Source organism: Oxyura jamaicensis, chromosome 8 (genome assembly GCF_011077185.1).
Source record: "Oxyura jamaicensis isolate SHBP4307 breed ruddy duck chromosome 8, BPBGC_Ojam_1.0, whole genome shotgun sequence".
Lineage (NCBI taxonomy): Eukaryota > Metazoa > Chordata > Aves > Anseriformes > Anatidae > Oxyura > Oxyura jamaicensis.
Window position 1 is genome coordinate 18,141,990 of NC_048900.1, and position 22,932 is coordinate 18,164,921.

The 22,932-nt window shown below is 37.1% G+C and overlaps 1 long non-coding RNA gene across 1 annotated transcript in view; it reads left to right on the plus strand.

The window, feature by feature from the left end:
• The window catches only part of LOC118171115, a 65,469-nt gene extending 44,362 nt beyond the window's left edge, over positions 1-21,107 (plus strand). Inside the window, exons 3-4 of the long non-coding RNA XR_004753044.1 lie at positions 19,619-19,657; positions 20,588-21,107. This is a non-coding gene — a long non-coding RNA (uncharacterized LOC118171115). The remainder of the gene's footprint in view (positions 1-19,618; positions 19,658-20,587) is intronic.
• Positions 21,108-22,932: the final 1,825 nt, after the last annotated feature.

A 22,932-nucleotide genomic window follows, 5' to 3' on the forward strand; every position in this document is an offset into this window, starting at 1 on the left:
TGGGTCTCAGCTGACTCGGAGGAGCCTTGGAGGAAGCCCTGGGGCAGGCAAGGTCGATAGTGTGCAAGTATGGCAGGGAAATTTAAGTGCCCTTCCCCGGCTGGCCTGCCTCGCCAGGGTGACTTAGTGAAAAGCTGCTCTTGAAAGACTGAGCTTTCTTTCTCTTTATGTCCTTTTCTTTACTTTGATTTTGTACTATTGTGTGTGGTGCTTGGCAGCTCTGGTGTACAAATCAGGCACATTAGCAGCTTTTAATGAGCAGCACAACAGGTATGATGTGAGTACAAGTGATGCCCTGTATGCCTGTACAGAGCCTCCAGCTCTCCTGAGCGACAACAGCTCCTGTCGGGACTCGTATCCACGTTGGAGGCAGAGCAGAAATTATGAGTTATCCCATTAATTTACTAAAAGTAATGGATGTAGGTACTGTAACACTAACATATGTAAATTGAAAGTAGTATGTTAAGCAGACATCACTTCTTAAAGAAGGATCGTATAAAACAGCATTAAGTTCACTGCTAATTAGGCAACTGTTTAGAATTCATGTACCTTTTAGCACAATTAGTTATACTCAAAATAGTAGTTTACAATGCATCATTTTTAATTACTCTTACAAATTCTTATATATCATTGGAATGAAAATAAATATTAGACTGATAATTTGATAGTTGTGAAAGAAACCTGAGTTATATATTTTTGCCTTGTGAATATAATAGAAAACAAGGGAAAATAATTTCATATTAAAATCTAGGTAACTGCAGGGCATTTACTAACTCTAATATGAATATTATTTTAGTTAACTTTCAAATATAAAAAGGGCTGCATAAATAACTCTGTATGAAATCTGGAGTATAATTTATAATGAATTTGTACTAATGATATCTAATGTGCCTAGTTAAAATGAAAGCTTTATAGAGAATAAATGTTACTCATTTACTTCAAAGGGAGTTACCAGACATATGTAATTTGATGGTAATTGAAAATATAGAACAATATTGGCCAATAAATGCATGATTTACAAATTTCCCATACGAAAATGAGATGCATAGGGTATAAAATTTTATTTAATTTTTCTAATATTTAAAAAAAAAAACAAAAAAAAACTCTTCTTGAGAATATTTTAGGCTGCAAAATATCCAAAAAAGAAATCCCTGAAAAGGCCTCTTTATGATGAATTCTTAAATAATAAAAACTGTTACTAAAATCAGTAGATGAATAATATTTTAATGAAATGTTAAGTTTGCTGTTATGCTGGTACTATGAAGTTTAGCTTTCTGGTTGTGTTCAAGAATTAATATTTTAAGTTAATTTGTATGACCAAAACATACATGGGTCCTAATTCTGTAGTCACTGGCAAATAATTTAAGGAAAAGCAGGTTTGTGACCCCTATATATTTTATTCCTAATTTTATGCATAAAACATTAAGATTAACATTAGATGTGATTAGGTTCATTAAGAGAAATATGCAGCAGAAAGAATCATGTTTTACAAAACAGTCATTGTTTTAATGAACGTATAATTAGTTCTACTGTAATAAAGTGAAAATCTATCCTGTAGATAGATTTCCCTCAGATTTTCTTCACAGGCATGAAACTCCTAATTTAGTATGGCATCTTCTAAAATATTTCCCCTGTATATCTTTTCACATTTTACAGAGGAACCATTCAATCATCCTTATGGCTTGCAGTATAAAGATTTGTTCCATCATTAAGGGACATATGGAGACCTTTGCTCGTATTACTTGTTCCATGGGGTATGTTGACTTTTTTTTCTTTCATTTAAAGAGAAGCAGTCTTTAGTGAACCATTTCTGTTTAGAATTCACAAAATGGGAAGTCCTCCATTCTCACACAGCCACACTTACTGTCTTACTTCATTTACATTAAAGACTCTTTTGCCAAACAAAAATAATTATTTCATACTTACCTAAACCAGTATATTTTATATGTTTAGTAGCAAATCTTCCAACATATTTTAAATGTAGCTATGAGTGTTATAACCTAGCTTCCCTGGTCATTCAAGGAATTGCAGAGACATGTCTATGAAGTGTTTTCAGCTTTTGCAGGTGGTGAAAGGACATTGTGGTTTGTCTGATTGTGATTTTTTTTATTTTTTTATTTTGTAGGAAATTATCAGGAAATTATCATGATTGATAGGAATTGTATTACATCTTATTCTGCAGGGGTATCTGGTGAAAGGCTTACAAAAACTTCATTGAAATTAAAAGTTTAAAACTTTTTTTTTTTTTTTTTTAATGTAATCTGTCCTGAAGGTGATATCCTAGAGCAGTATGTTGACTTCATTTAATTTTGTATAATTGAAAATTGATTCCACCAGGTTGGAGCCCTTCTCTAGTGAACTGAAGCCATTTGTGATGCACAAAGAATGAGGAGCTCTTCCAAAGGCAGAACTTAGAATCATAGAATATCCCGAGTTGGAAGGGACCCATAAAGATCCTGGAGTCCAGCTCCTGGCACCACACAGGTCTACCCAGAAATTCAGACCATGTGACTAAACACACAGTCCAAATGCTTCTTAAACTCCAACAGACTTGGTGCCGTGACTATGTCCCTGGGGAGCCTGTTCCAGTGTGTGATAAACCTCTCAGTGAAGAACCTCTTCACTGAACTTTGCTGCTCTAAAAATAGTTACATCCAGGCCAGCAAAGATAAGGCAGCTCTATTATTTAACCCAATTCATTAGCACATATTAGGTATAACATTATAAAAATCCTTTGACAAGGAAGTCTTTTTATTTATTGAAGACATAGACTTCTGAGAACAAGAGAGGTGTCTTACCTTCTGCCCCATGCACTGAGAAGATCGATATAGCATGTTTGCCCTGGATCCTGTCAGAAGAGGAATAATGTCTCCTGATTATCTGACTGCCACTTTTATACCTCTCTTTACATATTTTTGTACCTTGGCAGGTGGATCTTTGAGCCAATTGGTCCCAGTATGGTTGAGGCGCTTGGCTGTTTGTGAATGCTTTAGCAAAGGCTGAAGTTATTATTATGGCAGTATTCCTGTGTATGATTAATAAAAGCATTTCCTTCTCCACAATAACAGCCCTTCTCCCACACCTGCTGTTTCCAATAATTTGGGCTGCAGCAGTTTAGTGGCATCTCAGGGTAGCCATACACTCACATACTAGGTTGATCTGTGACAGAGCTGTCATCTGCCTTGTTCATGTAGTACCAGTGGGACACACCAATGAACTCAGAGAAAAGGAAATTAAGGGAACACGCTACTATTTTGTTAGACGAGTCCCACATAAGGGGCCAGTATCACTTGCCTGGACAAAACTATCCAATTTTTTCCTGTACATATGCTCAGTCCAAAGAAAGAGTCCCCCTTTTAAGGGAGACACCTCTGATTCATCTGCGTATCAGCAAAACTGACTTTTCAATAATGGTACTTTAATGTTGCAGCTTTAACAGCAGTCCACTTCCAAGCAAATTGAAAGAGGTTCTTACCTTCCACATCTTGTGACATGTGGAAACTGTTCTGCCATTGTCGCTAAACGTTTTTGTCTCATATGGAAGAAAAGGCTGTAAGACAGTGAAACGAGCATTCAAAAAAATCTCAGCATATGCTCATTTGCCAAAATCTAAATGTGCCTAGAAAGATGACTTTGGGATCCTATAGGGAAGCTCCACAGGGAAGTCCAGAATAGTGGCTCACAGTATTTTGATTCAAGTCCTGTTTACCATTGAAAAATATAACCCCAAAATGTCAGGTGAGTGCTGAGAATATGGATACTGATTTCATGATCTATGGAGCTGTCAGACATCTTTTTTATTATTATTGTTATTATTTATTTCTTCTACAGATTTGGGATAGTTTGTTCCTCATTTTATTCTTCCTCACCTATTTTCATGCTCCAAGCTAAAAGGGAAGCATTATTAGTACCTGCACTATGTTGTATACTGTCAGCTTAGGAAGGCTGCAGACCTTTTCATCTAATCAGCACTCGTGTCAACTAATGCAAGTGTAACACTAAACATGTTCTGATCATCCCCCAGAGAAATGACATTTCATCTCTGGATGTACAATGTGAGGAATTCAAAATGTTTTTCTCATTGGGTTGAACACTGGGTGAATATCAAGAAAACCAGCTAACTTCAAAAGGTCAAATTAGACAATTCTGAGGTGAACAGATGTGACTGTATAAGGTTACAGCTAGGTACTTCATGTGCACTTTTTAGACTTGTGTTGGGAATTGCATTTCTGAAACAGTCTCATAGGTGCTATTATGCAAATTCAAGTGTAAATCACCAGGAGACCAAAACCCAAGCAAGTCTAAACCTTCACTAATATATTTATTGCATATTAGATGAGTCAAATCAAAGCCCAAGACATACCCTTTTGTGGAGTAAAACCTTAATTAGATGAGAAATGTAGAGTGCTATGACCTGATAAGTTATCTTCAGATTTTTTTTTGAGTGACTTTTTTTTTTTAGTTAATAGGAAATTATCTACAGAAAAATACTCTTAGATATCATGTTCTACTGAGTGAAATGTAAGACTTTCTCTACTGAATATACACTGTTCTCATACCCATTAACCACGGGTGTCATTGTAGAGTGTGCAGACTTATGTGTGTATGGGGATAAACCGAAGGGTATTGCAGTAAACAAAAATTAAGATAATGTATTTTCATTGTGGGATTAGAAAAAATATTAGTATAATTTGATACAGATATTGTATGATGACGGTAGAATGTTGTCTTAGTGAAAAATCCTGAAGAAAGAATTACCTCCTCATTCCAACCGTTCAGAGTATCTCACATACACTGTATTTTCACTAATGTTCAAACTGTAAAATGTTCTGGATATCCATGTTGACCGTACTAATAAAAAATGACACACAAACTTTTCAAGCATCCTTTGCATTAATGGATGCAGTGCATGAATTTCTTACTAGTTGGATTTTGCTACAATTCACAAGTCCAAAAGTTGTGGTTTTTCCTCACTGCTGCGCTCTGGAGACTCAACAGGTTCTCTGGCTATACAGAATTGATCAGAGATCCCAATGAGAAAAAAGTTTTTAGATTATATTTATTTAATTTTGTAGTTCCTGCATTGAAAATGAACTCAATAGGATAGTTTGTAAAGACAAAATGCAGAGAACAAATATTAATGTAAGTAGAAAACTAAATATAGCAAATGGTCCCATATTTATATCTCAGTAGTCAGAATACAAATAAACATCCTTGGTGAAAACACATCAGTGCTTCCAATTAAGGTAATATAATTGCATGCTTTGAAGTGGAACAATGGAAAAATCTGACAATCCATTGTATTAATATGAGACACAGACTTCAGAGGCATATAAAAATAACATTTAATCTGTATAAAGCATCTGTTACTATATACTTTTTGTATAAAATTTGTAATTTGTGTAAACACACACATTAGTTCAATAAGTAGAAACCTACATCATTTATATATACATATATATACATATATATATATGAAATCTGGTCAAATATTTCAATGCTTTCCAGAGGTCATAGCTTAAAAAAAGTCTGAATTTTATACACATTAAATTTAAGTGCATTTTTAGTAGGGAAAGGGAAAACAATAAAAACATGTAGGGCTAAGAGCATTTACCAAAGAAGGAGTCATCATAGTCATAACTGGTAGAATTTTTCATCATGGCCATAACTAGTAGAATTTTTACAAACTGAGAAGCCAGTCTTCATGTACATTTAGTCACAGTAAATTCTTCCTGGACTACTAGCAAGGGTGAAAAGTGTCCTAGTGGGTGTTCTGACATTGACATTTCTTCATTAAGGAGTACAGTGTGACAACTTATTGTAGACAAATACCTGTAGACCTGTTTGCTAAGATTTTCTCTTTGATGTATACTGGAAACGTTTTTAAAGACACTAGTGTAATATTGCTACTCTTTTGAGGTCACACAGTGTTGCTGTCCCTAGTTTAAAAATAAAGTTTCTCAAAGAAAGAAAAGCAGAAATCAAATTATATTTATATATTACTAAAATGCTTTGGGTTTAGTCATGGATCAGGACCTTTTCTGTGCTACATTTTGTAAATCTATAGAACATGGAATACCATAAAATCATCCGTGGTTCCTGTGGCAGAAAAGGAAAATAAAATCATTTCAGTGCTAGCCTTTTGCTACGAACCCTTTTAGTACCACCCTCTGGGTATTACTTGGCCTTAAATGCAACAGTGACCAGCTTAAGTCACGTGTGAGCAGGTGGCCTAATCATGACAGTATCTGTTTAGGCAGATTCCATATGTAGGCAGAGGTGGAAAATCTCAAATTCTCAGTTGGATCAATCTGGTCATACCCTAGAATGCTGGTGAAGAAGCAACATTTGACTCACAGAGGGGCCCTGTGATACGGCAGAGCCCAGAAAGCCTAGAATAAGATACTGATGGAAGTATTCAGTCATGAATAAAGTGAATAAATAAGATGTATGCATCTTTCTCCAACTGAAATTTTCCTTTGGCTGTTGTAGTTATTGGTAAGTACAGATTACCAGTGCTTCACCACTTAAACAATGTTTGAAAAACATAAATTACTGGTGATTTTTCTCATCATATTACATACTTTTTATTTCTTGTTTGGAATTTTGTGGTATAACATTCTTCAGTCAGAATCACCAAAACGAGTATTTATATTTCAGTCTGTTCTCATGGGACTTGTTTGCCTTGATTATAAAATTGGAATCTTATAAGTTAAACATCTACAAAATGACTAAAACTGCTGTTTTGTCATAAATATGTATTTATGGGCAGAGGCACACATTAGTTATTTTTTAAAAGGTATGAGCTGCCATCATCTTCTTTGCATGCACTCCTGTAGCTGTAAGTGTTCTGTACAGCTAGTTTGGGTCTTCTCACATTGTGATGCACCAGCTGTCTAGAGAAAAGGAGGGCAGCTTTATGACAATGAATAAGAGTTGTTTACTCTGTAACACCAATGTCTGACCATTGGAGCAGTTTGTCTAAAATACTGTTTGGTTACCAGTAGGAAATTGGGCCAGGATGCAACTCCAGGCATGTACATTTCATGTCAGGAAGGCTGAGGGAAATAAAGTGGGTTTAACCCTAGAAGAGGTTATTTAGATCATTGATACAACTTCTAAAGGGAACGGGACAGATTCTTTATGCCAGCTGGGGGAAAAGGGCCTGTAAAGCACTTCCTCTCCCATTTGGAAATGTTTCAGACCCTCTGAGCATGAAATGGCAGGCTACAAAATGGCAGGGCAAAGAATGAGAAGAGTGGGTTGATGCTGACATCAGGTGATTGTGATTGCATCTGTTTGCTGCTCCCTACACCTGGGATTTGAGTACATGGCCATCCACCAAAGCTCTCTGCTTAGCTAGCCTTCTCCTGAGAGTGCAGGGAGAAAGGAAGGTTTCTTCTGGCTGTGCCTCCTGACATGCTGTTCCTCAGGGCTGTCCACAGAGAGCATTGGCACTGCTGGCTTCCTGGCCAAGGGCCTGGAGCAAGTTTCCAAACTGAGTCTAGAAAGGCTTTGTGTGCTTTCCACAATCCAAAGAATGGCCAGAGACAAAGTAGTTGAGTAAACTGAAAGTTTTGTCAGTGGAGATAAATGAAATGAGAATACATTGAGTGTGGGTGTAAAGAGCAAGGAATAACAACATCAGTGGCTCCTCTTGCTGGTTTGAAGACTACAGAACCTGCTATTGCATTTGCTGCTGTCTCTGTCTCTACTTCCATGTATCCCAGCTGCAATGTATTGCCACAATTATAAAAGTTGTCCTTGCTTTTCATTCTGGGTTTATTGACGTAAGGGGATTTTTACTGAAGCTATGGCGAATGTTGTTGCTGTTGTGTATGCCAGCTGTATTTTAAAACATTTTGTATTTTAAAGTCTCTTGTAACACCTGAACTGGCCAGGCCTGAAGCTACAGAACAAAGACATTGTAATGATACAGCATTAGAAGGAATTGTTCTACATCTCCCTCTTTTTTTTTTTTTTTATTTTTTTTCTTTCTTTTTTTTTTTTTCAGTACAAATTCCTGTTGCCAGCCCTTTTTGTAGGCTGGCATTCATTTACTCCCATTTTTGCACATGATCTAAGGCCACTGTAGCTGAGGGAAGACACAATAGCAGAGTTTGACATTAATTCAAGTAGTATGTTCTTCTGGCCTAATGGGATCACAGAATAATTCAGCTTGGAGGGGACCTCATGAGGTCTTTAGTCCATCCGCCAGCTCAAAGCAGGGCCAGCTCAGAGGTCAGACAAGATTGCTCAGGGCTCGAAACCTGTAAGGAAAGAGACTGCACAGCCTCTATGGCTGCTCCGCTGCTCAGCTGGCCTCGGGGGTGCCCCCACTAAGGAGCAAACCTCCCCACACAAACAGTCTGGTGGCAGATGGGGCCATCTCCCCTGCAGTGGGAGGTCTCACTCTGCTGTCACTCCTGCATCCTCTCTGAGCTGACTGATGATTCAGACTTGGCCAGCTCTGACACTACCCAGGACAGAGGTTTCCTCCCTTCACCTTCCGCCAGGGCGCTGAAACTGTTTTGCAATTGCAGATCAGGCAGATTGGTTGTTGCCAGAAGCTGCAAGCCTCCAGCTTTCCCTGTCTTGGAAGTCCAAACTATCATATTTTTTTTTGTTCCTGTGGATTCTATGTATTTTTAAGGAATTTTTAGTGTTTGTGAAAAGGACACAACTGAATAACCCAGTAATGAATTTCTAGGGTAATAGTATCTTTACTTTTCCCCACTGTTACAGTATTTCAATCCTGATCTTCAAAAATCTTACCTTGCGGGTTAAGGCAGTAGTTCAGAGTCTATGGCCCTAGGATAGCACCATCATGACAGACGCTTATCATATAGCGTATGTGTGTCTGACTTTCAGAATGTGTTTAAACACAGGCTCCTACTACATTACATAGAGAACGCCTGGGGGGGATAGTGATTGTTCACTACTCAGTATTACAATATGGTGTGTTTTTTTCAGTAGCTGCTATCTGAAGAAAAAGAGAATACAGATTTTTAAATAGAAAGTGCTTATAAAGAATTTATTCCTTACAATATTTTGTCAGTGCTGCACTGCCATACCAACACATTCTGAATTCAAGAAAATGAGAAACAAGGATTTATTTATTCTGTGCACTCCTCAAGTGTTTGAGAGTTAAAAACTAAGTACTGGAGCTAAAGTATAGCTATGCTTTAAGTTTGGAGTGTCACCCCTGAAGTTAATAGAATTATTTCACATATACTTCATTTTAAATGAAATTATAATCTTATTTTTATCAGAAGTAATTATATGGTAATAAGCCTGTAGCTCAGAAATTAGAATGGGCTTGTGAATATGTAGCAAAATATTGGAAGTATTGTAAAGTAGATCATTAGTGGTAGAGTAATAATTTTGAGTGCAAAAGTCTACTAAGAAACATTTTTTATGCTCTGGCAAAAGGAATAAATACAATCATGAAGGCGTCTTCATCAGCTATTTCCTATGAACACAAGGCAATGATTTGAGCACAGGAAAACAATGATTTTAAAGTACCCCTGCAATACCACTTGACAAATTGTAACAGAAGCCTGCAAGTACCTGTTATTACTTTGCTGTTTATGGAGACTATTTAAAATGTATATGAAGAAAGAAGTGGTGGGAATAATAACTATAGTTGATCAAGAAACTGTATGCACCATATGCTGCATTGCTACAGAATTCAGGTCATCAGGCACCTTAGTATTGTTACAGAAACAAAAATGTTCTATGTTCGAAGGTTTATGTTTATATATTTCTCTTACCTTTTGAACCACTTGTGTATTTATGTGTTTCTCACAGCTTTTGAGCCAAGAAACTTAATATATTTTTATATTCTTTGTTAAATAAAACACTAATGAATTTTAGGTGAATTTACCTGAAAGCTTCATAGAATTCTGCTAACTTGGCTGCTGTCCTTCAAACAAAAGGACAGCTATGTTTCTGACTGTCAGTTGATCCATTAGTGAGAGTGAGCAAAGTCCCGTTTCTCAGTTCAGCTGCACAGCAAGCTTTTTTCTTTCCTTCACAGATCAGTCATCTTACTAGGAAAACTATGCTTTAAAAATACTTGGGGAAATGACTGCATAAAAGAAATGGCCTGTGTTTGAAGGGGAGTGTGGAAGAAAGCATTGTTTGTTAGATATAGGCTGCTAGATATTAGTTAAAAACAAAATGATGGTACTTCCAAAAATAAATATTGAAGTAGTTGACATTTCGTTTCTTGTCTCCTTCTGAGGTATTTCTGTACCACTTCCTTTCGTTCTTGAATAATATAATCTTTGTTTCCTTTACAAAGTACTTTCATTGTTTTCCACCATACTTAACTTTCAGGATGGAAACATGACCTAAGGAGATTATTGTTGCCTGTCAAGATAAAGCACAATGCATTCTTGTGCAATCTTTCCTTTGTTCTGTCCCCATTTCTAGACAGTTATTTGTGGTCCTTTTCAGCCCTGTAAGTAGTAAGACAATGGAAATCTGTGAGGAAGAATCAAAAAAAAAAAAAAAAAAAAATTAGCTGCAAGGAATAAATACCTTGAACATAGTCTCAGGTAGGATCATAGGTGACAAGTTTTTCAGCATCCTTAATTAAAAAGAAAGTACGGAAAACAGAAATATAGTAAATTAACAGGCTGCACCAGAAATGGATGAGGAAAATCCCAACCATTTCCCTCTCTGGCATTAAGGCTAAGCAGATAACTTTTTTTTTTTTTTTTTTTTTTTTTGTTATTATTTTCACTTAGTCAGAATTTGCTCTACCTACTATGCCTACTACTATTAGGTACCAGTTAATTTCATTCTCAATTTTATTAACTCCTCCTTATCATAAACTTCTCAGCTTGGCTCCCAATGAACTTTTCTGTGAGACCTGCCAAAGTTCAGGGCCTGAATTCACAGATATCTCTTACGCCTTTCCGCAGACTATTCCTACACGTTGCAGGGCATGCGTAGGGGAAGTCTGTCAGCAGTAATCTCATATTACCTCCTCTAGATTCTTTTCATTTCCTCACTGTCTTTACTCTTCTTTGTGGTCAGTCCACATGTGTGTATAGCAGTATTTGTCAGGCCCAGCTAAGTGGGTGGCTGGGCCAGTTGCATCCTGATAAATGTGCAGAGAGTGCACAGAGGTCAGCCACAGGCACGTTTTGCAGTGCAAGCAGCACAGGGCCAGATTGCTGTACAGACAGAGGATTAACTATGTGAAAATACAATTCAGACAAGACCCTTGACAAATTTTATGAAAATGATCTGCAATGAGGAATTTGAGGAGGCACTCAGTGCTGCAGTCAGCACTAAATCCCTTGTATTTTACAACCCAATAATCAACCTGCTGCTGTGATTATCAGAGTGGAAGAGGATGAGTGGCAAGAGTAAGTGGCTGTTGGTATGGTGCCCAGACCTACCAGGGCCCTGAAGCAGCTCCAGGAGGAAGCTATCCCCATTTGACATCCTTGCAGTCTAAGCAGACAATGAAGATCTGGGGAAGGAGAGATGCGTGTGAAAGGTCTTAATTTGGTTGCCTTTGTCCTGTATTTGTTCTGATCCAAATCCTTTCTTCACTCTTTTCTTTACTGCCCCAAAGCCAATGAAAAGATAATAATGCCAGGAGACATAGCTGAACGTCATCTCCTGAGAAAAATGTCATCTAACAGTCTGCATCTTTACCAGCATTGATTTATTCCCCTAGACATAATTGTCACCAACTTCTAGGGCTGCCAACAATTTCAGTAAAATCTCTTTAAGAAAATTTCTTAAGCTCCAGAGGTTTGTCTTTTCTTTTCTCCTGCCCCCCCCCTCCCCCCCCCCCCCATTTTTTTTTTTTTTAAATCCCATTTCTCCTTAGCAGAAGACAAAGTTTACTGGCAGATTAAAAGGCCCACATCAGTAAAACCAGCAACGGTAGCAAACTTGGGTGAAAATATCACTGAACTGTCTTTTTCAATTTTAGTTAAAGAATTTTTTATTCCAGTTGATGCTTAGTTTGTGAGAGATCTTTGGCATTTTTAATAAACTAGACTCTCCCTGGGAGGTGTGAAATCCTACAGGAGGGAATTCATTCAATAAGAATTGCCCAGATAATTATTACATCAAGATCATGCTTGAAATCTGAGAACTTCACAGACTTCCTTGTGCTTTTTTGGCTATATCATGCCTGAACTACTGTGGTCTCATGAGCCCTTACCCACTCCAAACCTTCAGGGAAGAAAGCAGGCAATGCCTTGGAGAGCTGGTCATTACATAGCAATGGGATGAATGGTTTCCAAGCCAAACAGGATATTAAATACTACAGATACTAGGTTAGTTCAGTCAGTTCACCCTGACTGCAAAAAGAGATGAGGACTGAAAGGAGATGAGACTGGAAGATCCTTTGTGGCTTCCCAGAGTGTCAGCACGTGTTAAAGAGGTACAGCTGCGGTCCACCTGCTTTTAAGCTTGTAAGTGACTGTCTTCCTAGAGTGAGACTGAAGTTAGCAACTCAAGTCTGCCCTCAACTCTGTCTTCATCTGCTTGCAGTCTCCAGTAAGCCAAACTCAGCTGGAACAGAGGCTCCAGCTTGGAGGCGTCGCTCTTGTTGACACGTGTTGCTTTCATCATCTGTGGAGCCCTCTGCTCCAAGAAACACTGATCACAAATTATTAAATAAGAGCCCCAAGAAAATCACATTTTGTATGGACAAGAAAAGTACAGGTGTTTGCTGTAGGCAACTTTCAAGGTCATAAAGATTAGATGTGCTCTTTTATCAGCATAGAAGTTGGGGAGTGGAGTGGTTGGAGAAATAAATATATTCAAAGGACAGGCCACTCTATGCATATCGTGGAATCCCAGTGTTTCCTTTGAATTATCTAATACAGCCTCTATGTGGCAGGAGAGTGGTTTGTTTGTAATGAAATTCAGCTTCTCAGATTCTAAGAAAAGTTGAATTCTTGCTGTTTCAGAAACTTCAGAGAGATTTAAGGATGACTGATCAATTGCAGTGCTTTCTTGTATGAGGGGGATGATTGTTGATTAATGACCAATGACACAAGCTTCACCTTTCCAAAGGAAACTGCGTACCAGCTGAATACCAAGATGACAAACTAACAAAGGATTTTTTTGCGTCCCTTATTGAAAAATTGTATGTGGTCTGAAGATCACTTTTGCAAGTGCAATTACATAGTTATTTTTAATTACACATAAGCCTACTTTATCCTCTAGAATAGCACAGAGGACTGGGAGGAAGTTTTGCCATCAAGTCTGGAGTGTGGACACACTTGCTCTCATTTATTTTATTGGTCTGGAGCTTTTCCCAGAGTTAATCCTTTAGAACTCAACTCTACAGCTTTTTTATTTTTACTTTTTAAAACAAAACAAAACAAAACAAAAAAATGAATGTGCTACAACTGAGTCCATTTTGTAAGCCTGAATCTAGTCTTTTGTTTAGTGAGGACAGATAGATTAGACACACATCTGAATGACCTATTATGCATTGTAAGGGTTGTGTTTAATTGAAAAAAAAAAAAAATAACAGCTGCTTAATTTATGGATATGCACAACAGGACAAACAATTTCAACGTGGCAAGCAGAACACTCATCATTCATAGAGTTGGCATCATTTCCTCACGCGTCGCAGTTGCAACAGGAATCTCTTTCTTTTGGAGATAATTTAGTGCTTTTGAAAGGTGCCGGCTGGTAACCCTGGAGACTGCAGCCCTGCGCTCAGCACAGAACAGGTGCAGTACAGGCAGTGACCGGGCAGCAACCGCAGCCTCTGCTCCGGCACCAGCTCGAACTTGCTCAATGCACCGGGAGGCAAAATCATCAAGGGAGACAAAAACGCAGTGCCATGTCCCACGGCCTGTTCTGGGATGCTCTGCGCTGGTGTCAATTTGGAGATAGGTATCTATCTGCCTACCAGGAGCTGGGCTTTTCTTAGAAAGGTGATAGTGAACACTGAGAGGTGGTAATGAAACTTTTATCAAGCACCAGAACCCTCTCTTTTACAGAACCATAGAATCATTTAGGTTGGAAAAGACCTCTAAGATCATCAGCAATAATATCCCGTTTAACCCATAGATGTGATAAGTGCAGGAAGAAGAACAAGTAAACGACTGGAGGCATGACAGCATGGTCAGGTAGTCCATGCTCTCAGTTCTGTACAGGCATTGTGCTTTGTGTTGCACTCATTAATCTTTTCCGAGTGCTTTTCAGTATGTTATTAGGAAACATCTGTTTAATTTTTCTTATTTCCTTATTGCATTTTCTTGTTTATTCTCAAAATATTCTCCCTAGCAGCAAGAAAGCATGTGTACTGGAGGCTGTGAGTTTGGCAGTATTATTGTTGATTATTGCTTCTTGCTTTTTTCTTTTTTGCTTTTTTTGGGGGGGAGTGGGGGGGTAACTATGAGTATTTGGTAAAAACAGTAGGATCACAGAAGAGAGCACTGAATTAATTTTTCTCTTAAGTCACTGGGGATGTTCTGTCTTCTGTGTAGACAACCTGTAACTCTGTTACCAAACAGGTAAAGCTGTTTTTTAAGGTTGTGGATCCCACACTTTTATTTAGTCCTTTAAAAATCTTGAGTCCAGGCTACTGTTTATCTTAGAAGTAGTAACTGAGAATTTTCCTTGATATAAGAGTCAATAAGGAGCCAGTGTAGGAGAGAATAGATTTGCTCAGGGCAGTTCATGTATTACAGCATTTTGTTCTAATTGGAGTTTCCTAAGGTATGATGGCTTCATGCCCAGGAATTATATGGCTGTAATCCAGCTGAGAGGTGACACATGTAAATAACCAAAGGCTGGGCTTCATCTGCCAAGATGGGATGGAGCCTTGTAGCAATCAGTGATAATAGAAACTGCTGCTTATGGATAATGCTATATAACTTAGCTGCATCAAGGAATCCAAATACCCTTAAGCTTTGGAATGAACTGGCTAATTTGTTGCCAATATTTTCAATCAAAGACAAGTACCCCTTCCTACAAATTCTTCATGCTGCCTTCCTCTGCCCCTCAGCACTCTGTCTTTTTTAGATTCAAGTGCAGCCAGGTGTTTTTATAGATGGACTGATCTTATCTAAGTACTTTGTATAGTGGAGTTGTGGGAAAAAATAGGAAGAGCTGAATACCCTCATTGTTTTATTGTGACATAAATCTAGATAATCTGAGAAATTCACCTAGGTGATTGAGAATACTATAGAGAAGGACTGGAGAAACAATTGACTCTTGTACAATACCACAAATGAAGTAAAACTCCTCATTATTACTCTTTGACAAGAACTGAACTGTAATCCATGTACTCTTCTCCTCCCAAAAAAAAAAAAAAAAAAAAAGAGAGACACCTACTCAAAAAAAAATGCTGAATACATTTGGACAATAAACGTGTATATGTCTTCTACCTATTGATGATCAAAGATCCATTGCTATTTCTAAGCTGTTTCAGTTTCACAGTCCAGGTTGTTTCAGGTGTAGAATATTAGGAACTCTTTCATTTATTCATTTATCTACAGTTAAATTTTACCTGTCTTGTTTATGAGCATTTTAAAGCATGAGTGGATTACCACTAGACAGTAGTTGAAATGAACTGGATATGCAGGGTGGTCTTATCATTAAGGCTGGGGAAATTATGGCATATTTGAAGAAGAAAGAGAATAGTCCCAGTTTATCAGGATGGCTGGCATACCAGGATTCAAAGGGTTTTCTGTCCTCTTCAACCATCTACCCACTGCTCTGCCACTTGAGGGTGTGCAATATGGTTCTTTCTTTAGTCTGTGTTCTAGTACAGCTGCACTGCTTGAATTCTTCATAGCTAGACCACGATGATAGTCCTTGCCACAATGATGCATTGATTAGGTCTTTCAGGGATGTCATAAGGTTGTAAGATTTATTTATTTATTTATTTTATTTTTTTAAGCTAGAACAGATACTGAATTCAAAAGTGCTACAATGCAGGTTGTGATGAAACACCTGGATTGATGGTATAATGTTATTTAACATCTCTGGGCCAAGCAGCACATAGCATTTGGGAAGGCTTTCCAGTGAATGTCTTCTTTTCATGTAAAAAGGTGGTAAGTGTGTCTCGAGTCCTTACCGTTACTGAGTGTTTGGTTTCAAAACAAATCTTTGCTATAATCAGTAACATCTGAATAACAGCATCTGGTACTGCAGAATTTCAAGCATAGCTTGTAGGTTTAGAAAATGAGAATCAACCATGGATCTAATTATATAAGCTGCTGTCTTGGCACATCTCATTGGGATAGAAGTAAGCAGAACTGTGTATTTTTTAAAAGCCTGGTCTCACAAGATTTCTAGCTTCACTGGGGAGGTCCATTAAGTATTTAAAAGTTAAGGAAGTTACTGAACCTCCCAGCCTTCTGAGACTAACTCTTCACCAGCTGCAGAGACCGTTAAATATCTGTATCATATGTTGCATTTTATGAGAAAATAACTACAGCTTTTCTTGCAATCTGAGGGCACTTAACCTCTGGGCAGGATAATGTAGCCTGTGAATTAGGCTGCCAAGGCAGTATAGCCTTTCTTTTTTGGTCTTTAATTTTCAGGCAAAGCCTATGTATCCACAATTCTAGATCAGTGTAAGTATTGTTGTTGCAAAATCTGGTGTGCGAGTCTTTGTTGAGGTCAACTGCAAAACTTTGCTTGATTTCAGTGGCAGGTATGCCTTACACTTAGAGGGACGCAATAGGCTAAAGCTTATAAGTAGATTTTCTTATTGTTAATCACACCTTAAATTAGTAAATTGATGTATTTTTTCTAAATGTATTTTATTTTTCACCACCTATTGCTGCTAGTCCATATACTGTTTAATTTGGACAAAAATGAAAGGCTGTTCTTTTATTTTTTGAACTGCACTGTATTGTACTGTTTGGGTTCACATATAATGCAAAGAAATGTTAAAAATGTAACAAGTATTGCTCTGACTGGTATCATTACCTGTGATCCTATATATTTTGCACATTGATTAGCATGACAATCATGAACAGCTAGATCAACCTCAGCTCACTTCTTTCTGTGTGAAATTCCCTATTATGTAGTGGACAGTACTACCCATTATCATTCAAGTATTCTGCCTGCCCTACTCTTAGTAGTATTTCCATAGTGTTAAGAAAGAATAGTGCCATGCTCTACCTTCAACAGAAGGGGAAAATGATTTTAAAAAATCTTACCCTGATACAGACCTGATCGTGATCTTTGGACATAATCCACTGGGATTTTTTTATTATTATTTTTAATTCAGCGTTTCAAAAAAAAAAAAAGAAATTTAAAATATGGTCTGAAAAAAAATGAATATAGAGTACATGCTTATGCAGTACTGCCTTGAAGAAAAAAAAATGAAGACAATGGAAGTCTTTGGCATAATAATATCTGATAAACTAGAAAAAGCTGCATATATCAAGCAAACCGCAGTTTACAAGAGGCAGACTTCTTTTCATGCATGTGCATAAGGAACTAAGAACAGGCTCATGCTTGAACATAAATGAGAATTTAATTGACAACTCCCACAATTATCTGGGTAACAATACAGTCACATAATTAGTATTAAAATAAATGTTCAAGCCAAAAATTATTATAGAAAATGCAGTTTTACAGCAAGAAAGGCTAGTGACAGGAAGATACTAAACTACAGAAATGTGCTTTCAGTCTGTTTAATCATTCTCAAAAGATACACATTTTACTCATAGTGAAATCTGTGATTTGTTTTAGCAGTGTTACTGTGGGAAAAGCAGTAGCTGGAGGGTACGTCTTGAAAATGGTCACTAATATGATAATAATTGTGTAAGCAACCAAATGCCACATTCTAATATGACGAGTAGATGAACACAGTACGTGTTATGAAGATACCACCTTTCTCAGCTTTGGCTGTAGCTGTATCTGACATAGCAGTCTGCCAATGCAACCAAAATAATTGGCAGCCAAACTTGCCCGTTCGCATAAAGTTGTCCTGTTTCCCAGTTCTTAATTCATTTCTACACCTGTGACATACACATACATATTGGAAATAACTATATCCACCTGCCAGTCTAATCGAAAAAGAATTTTTTGGCTTAATTGTAGGAAGGAAAGAGCCTGGTTATTTTAAGATCAGTCTAGAAATTGTCATCTTACTGCTAATTTCTGCTCTCCACCTAATTGGTATAACAATGCTTCTATGTTGTGGGGACTTGCAATGGCCCTGAAGCTATCATCCATCATTAAGGTAAAAGTTGGAGTGATATCGTTTTAGAGATAAGAATTAATCCCTTATCTATAAAGATGTGCTTCATAGCTCTAACCGGTATTTTGAAATGTTCACTTGTCTAAACTTGCAGCTTATATCACTTTATCACTGATATCCCATATATCTGGGTCACTTATAGCTGTGACATGCAAAGTCACCACCTATACAACTGCTACTTACTATCCTCAAGCTAAATGAAACATTGAAGGCAATGTCTGACTCTATGAAATCTGGGTGCCAAAAAGTTTGGGATTTCATAGATGCTACTATTTACTGTTCTTAGATTTTCTGCTTTTGCTTGTTGTGTTCACGTTTATTTATTTCCTGTTCTTTGCTTTCACTTTTGTGGCATACCAGCATGTTGTCAGGTTATTGAAGTAACACCTCTGCACTAAAAGAAAAAAAAAAAAAAAAAAAAAAAAGGACACAAAGCTTCTGAACAATGCAGTTCTATTTCCACATTAAATGTTCAGATTTTACCCACAAAAAAAAAAAAAATGTTTTCTGAACACTGAGCTAAAGATACTATACAAAAAGTCCATATTTTTCAAAGAACAAAGATATTCTTCCTAGTCCTTGCAAAGCTGATCTCCCCCATCCCCTTTCTGTTTTTCTGTTACCTTCCATAGAATTGAGATTAATTGAAGTTAACAGAAGTTAGTTGGGAAAATAAATAAATAAATAAATTTTAAACAATCTTGAAGAAAAACAATCTCAGAGTTAAAGCATTAGAATGCTGTCAGCATTCCACTGGAAACATTCCTCTGCTTCATCTAAATTCTTTCGTAAAACAAAAGTCTTTTTGTGGATGTCCTGCCAAATGCATCCTTTGGCTTTTCTGAGGGATTTGTAGCAGACAGCTGATCTGGTTACTGTCTTGAAGTCCCATGCACTCTAGGGGTGTGTTGTTGGCATTGGTCAGCTACTTGAGGACATGCTGGGTTGCCATTTCAGTAACTCTGGCAATCATTTGCATAGTTGAAGATCATGAGCGACTGAGTCTGCTAGACGTAAAGAGGGAGACTAGACTTAAAGGGAAGACCCTCACCTTTTGGTAGACGAGGGAGGGGGGTTTGTTTACTCAGCAAAGGAAAATGGAAGTTCCTAATTCCTGCCAGGAGATCTGGTAAAGATATTTGTGCTATACGATGCAGGACTTTCCATCAGGTGAAAAGTCCTTTACATTTTTAAATTCTCTTTAAAAAATTTTGTTTAAACAAAAAGCTTTCCTTGAAGTAAGGCAAGATTTTTTTGACCTCTAAAGCCAGAAGAAAATCTCCCTGCTGAAACAACAAACAGTGTTAAAGCCTTTGCTAATTGTAATGCTATTTAATTTAATATTTCTTTTTTTTTTCCTCCATTTTACTTTTGCAATTGGTCTTTATGCTAAAGAAGAAGAAATCTCAAGAAAATAAATGGCAACTGCTGTTTTCTGTAAGTGGTTTTAATTCATTAAATTTCTTCATCCCTCACACACACCCTCCCTCTCCTATTACAACAGCTTCTATCTTATGCCACAAGCAAATATAATTTCTGTTGTTGCTTCTTTGCAAAATCCAATTTGTTATGATGTATTATGCATGCCAGTATAATTGCAGAGGAGGAGTTAAACTGAATGACAGTTTAAAGAGGTGCATTCCTTTGGCTGTGTCACTCACAAAGAGCAGCAAAAAGAAAAGTGGGACAAATTGATGCTCTGATGAAAGTATTAATCTGCTGAGATTTCAGATGAAACAATGGGACTGTCCTAATCAAGCCATATCCTCCAGAGAACAAAATGACACCATGCACTCCTGATACAGAGAAAATTACTATAGCCTCAGCAGCACTATCAGTTATAATATGTGCTGTAGTCTTTGTGTATACATTACTAACAATTAAAAAGGGGATTGTCAGTACCAATCTTAACATAAACCATTTTTTCTAAGAAATGTGAGAGCTTTATGAGATCGTGTATAATGAGTTAGTCTTTTGCCATTTATTTTCTTAGAAAGAATAGAATAAAATGTGTAATAATCATAAATAAGAGCAAAATAGCAAGGTAGGTAAGTATTCCAAGTGAAATCTCTTTACAGAAAATGTGTAAGATTTTCACTGCAAATGAGGATAGAGGTTATAAATACAAAAAATTACACCTTTGTAATTCTGATGCTGGGGAACATGATGTATCCATTAAAATAATGGTAAAGTGTTTTATACTTTTTATTTTCTTCAACAAATTGCAGTGGTAAAAAAAAAAAAAAAAGCTTTTAAACTCAAGGTGTTTTATTTTTTTTTCACTCTTTTACGCCACTGTGATACAATTCTTTTGTAATGTTTTAGAGATAACTGCTCTAAGTATGTTTTTGTCATTTGTTTCTGCAGTATTTCCCAAGACTGTCCCAGACAGCCTGATCAGAAACAGTTGTGTGGGGCAGGAAGATTTAAGCAGTAACCTTTAATGCATTGGAGAATACTTCACGCTTGAACTTTCAAAGTTACCCAGCTGTCTACTATGGAAAAGGACCTCCTCCAATTCAGGGTGATTCTGAATCACCCCAGCTGCCGTGCATTTTCCTACCCCAGGTCTTCAAAAACATTTGGAGAGCTCCTTGTGGTCTTTGAGCAGTGGTAAGAATTTAGTGTTGAGCAGTGGTAAGAATTTAGTGTTGATCTAAACTAGTTAAAAGTCTCTGCAGTACAGATAATGTTCCACACACAACAGGAAATTGAGGGGGATCTTTCACAGCCTTGCATCTTGGGAGAATCAGATTAGATAAACAAGGTCTTCAAATGAGCAAACAAAAATTTTGCTGATTGCATGGGAATGGGGCTGCAGAGTTAAATTTTCCAGTAGTAGTATCATATCAGCTCTGTCTTCTTCTGGGGTGTTGCATTTAAAAAGTCCTGTCTGAACATTTCTACTGGACATCATGAACTAGGCACTGGCAACTTGGCTGTCACTCCTAGAGCCTTTGCTCATTAAATATCCAAATATTTGTATGTGCAAATCACCAATTAGCTCAGTCAATCATGCTAAGCTATTTTTTTTTTTTTTTTGGAAGCGTATGCTTCCCATAATTGTGAAAGCCCACTGACTCCCTGAAACCTTTACCTCTCAGTATATAAATTCAATAAACCTTATTAAGGACAATAGGAGATCAAAGAAAAGTAGGCTAGGTCCTCATTCATTGGTAAACTGTTTAGGTATGAATATTACCAGATGATAAACTATTCTGACATTGTAGGTACAACATTATGAGGTCTCTCCAAGAATCCTGAAAACAGTCACTTAGTTTTTAAAATATTATTTTTAAGGGAAATACCAGTATGCTAACATCACCTACTGTTCTAATAAGGATTGTATTTTCTCCTTAGATCTGTTTTCAGATAGAATCAAATCCCTGCATACTTATGAACTGAACAGGATCCTATGATAATAGTTTTATCCCAGTGAAGATCAATTCAAAATAAAGACCTCACCCATAAAAGCCTTTTCTGAGTGCTAGTTAGCAAGTCCATTATAAATAGAATCTGTTTATTATTTCCTCAGAGTTGTCTTATCAAATCCTCATAGAAATGAGATCTATCTAAAAGCTTCTTTAGAAATTGCAAATAGACATATAAATTGAAGTAAAGTGATGCTATTCATGAAAATAATCTTTTTACAGGATATTTTTGTACAAAGAGAAATATTATGTTTGGTAATTTCTTTTCAAAGAGACACTTTAGGCTTCTGTAATAAATAGTACTGTTATCAACACACACACAGAGAAGTCAAGTGTCTGCAAATTCTTATAGGAATGTCATGTACTTCAGTAACAAGTATTTCATATAGTCATAGAATTGTATGGTCCTGAATAGAATGGAAGTCCTCAAAAAAACAAAATAAAACAAAGCAAAACCCTTCCAAGTTGCAAGCCTTTTTTATGCTGGCTACCCCAGCTAGCAAAAAAAGTAAGGTAACAATATAAATATTGCACATGATTTCAAAGCAAATGGCTGAGTTTTTCACAGCACTTGTGTTTCTCACTGCTTTCGGTGGGTACGTGGATGCCCTGTGCTTGGAGCAGTCAGACCACAAGCCTGGGAGAGAGCAGTCTAGTCCAGGCAGCCTCACAAAATGCATCATGCCCAGAGGAAAGGTGAACCAGTCAGTATACTGATGCATTTCTGAAATATTCAACTTCTGAAAGGACTGCATGAGCCTCCTTGAGATAGTCCGGGTATCTATGTGGCCACCAACCTCAGGACCACAGATCTGCAGAAGGCAACACTGCACACAGTGTTTCAGATCTGACAGAAGCATAGCTATGGTTAATACTAAATGTAAAGCTGAACAAGAACAACAACAACAAAAAGGTTGACATCACCTTCCATTTCATAGTGGAAGTGGAGAGCCTGCATCAGCAATGACTTCTGAGCAATGAATCCTGGTGAATATATTTCCTGAGTAAAGAATCTAGCATACCTAGTATACATCAAGTAATTGATTTTAGAAATCAATAGCAAAATAAATAGAAATCAATCAGTGGCCATTTAGCCTCAGTTTAATCACAGTATTATCTCTGGGTATTTTTATTTTTCTGTTCTTTTGTTTGAATGTATGCTTGGACAATGTAATAACAAATTTCTCTGTGCAGGTCACTCATTTGCCCTCATTATGGGTGAAACATTTTTGATCAAATAGCTCATTATACATAGAAGTAAACAGATGTGAAAGAGTTTTG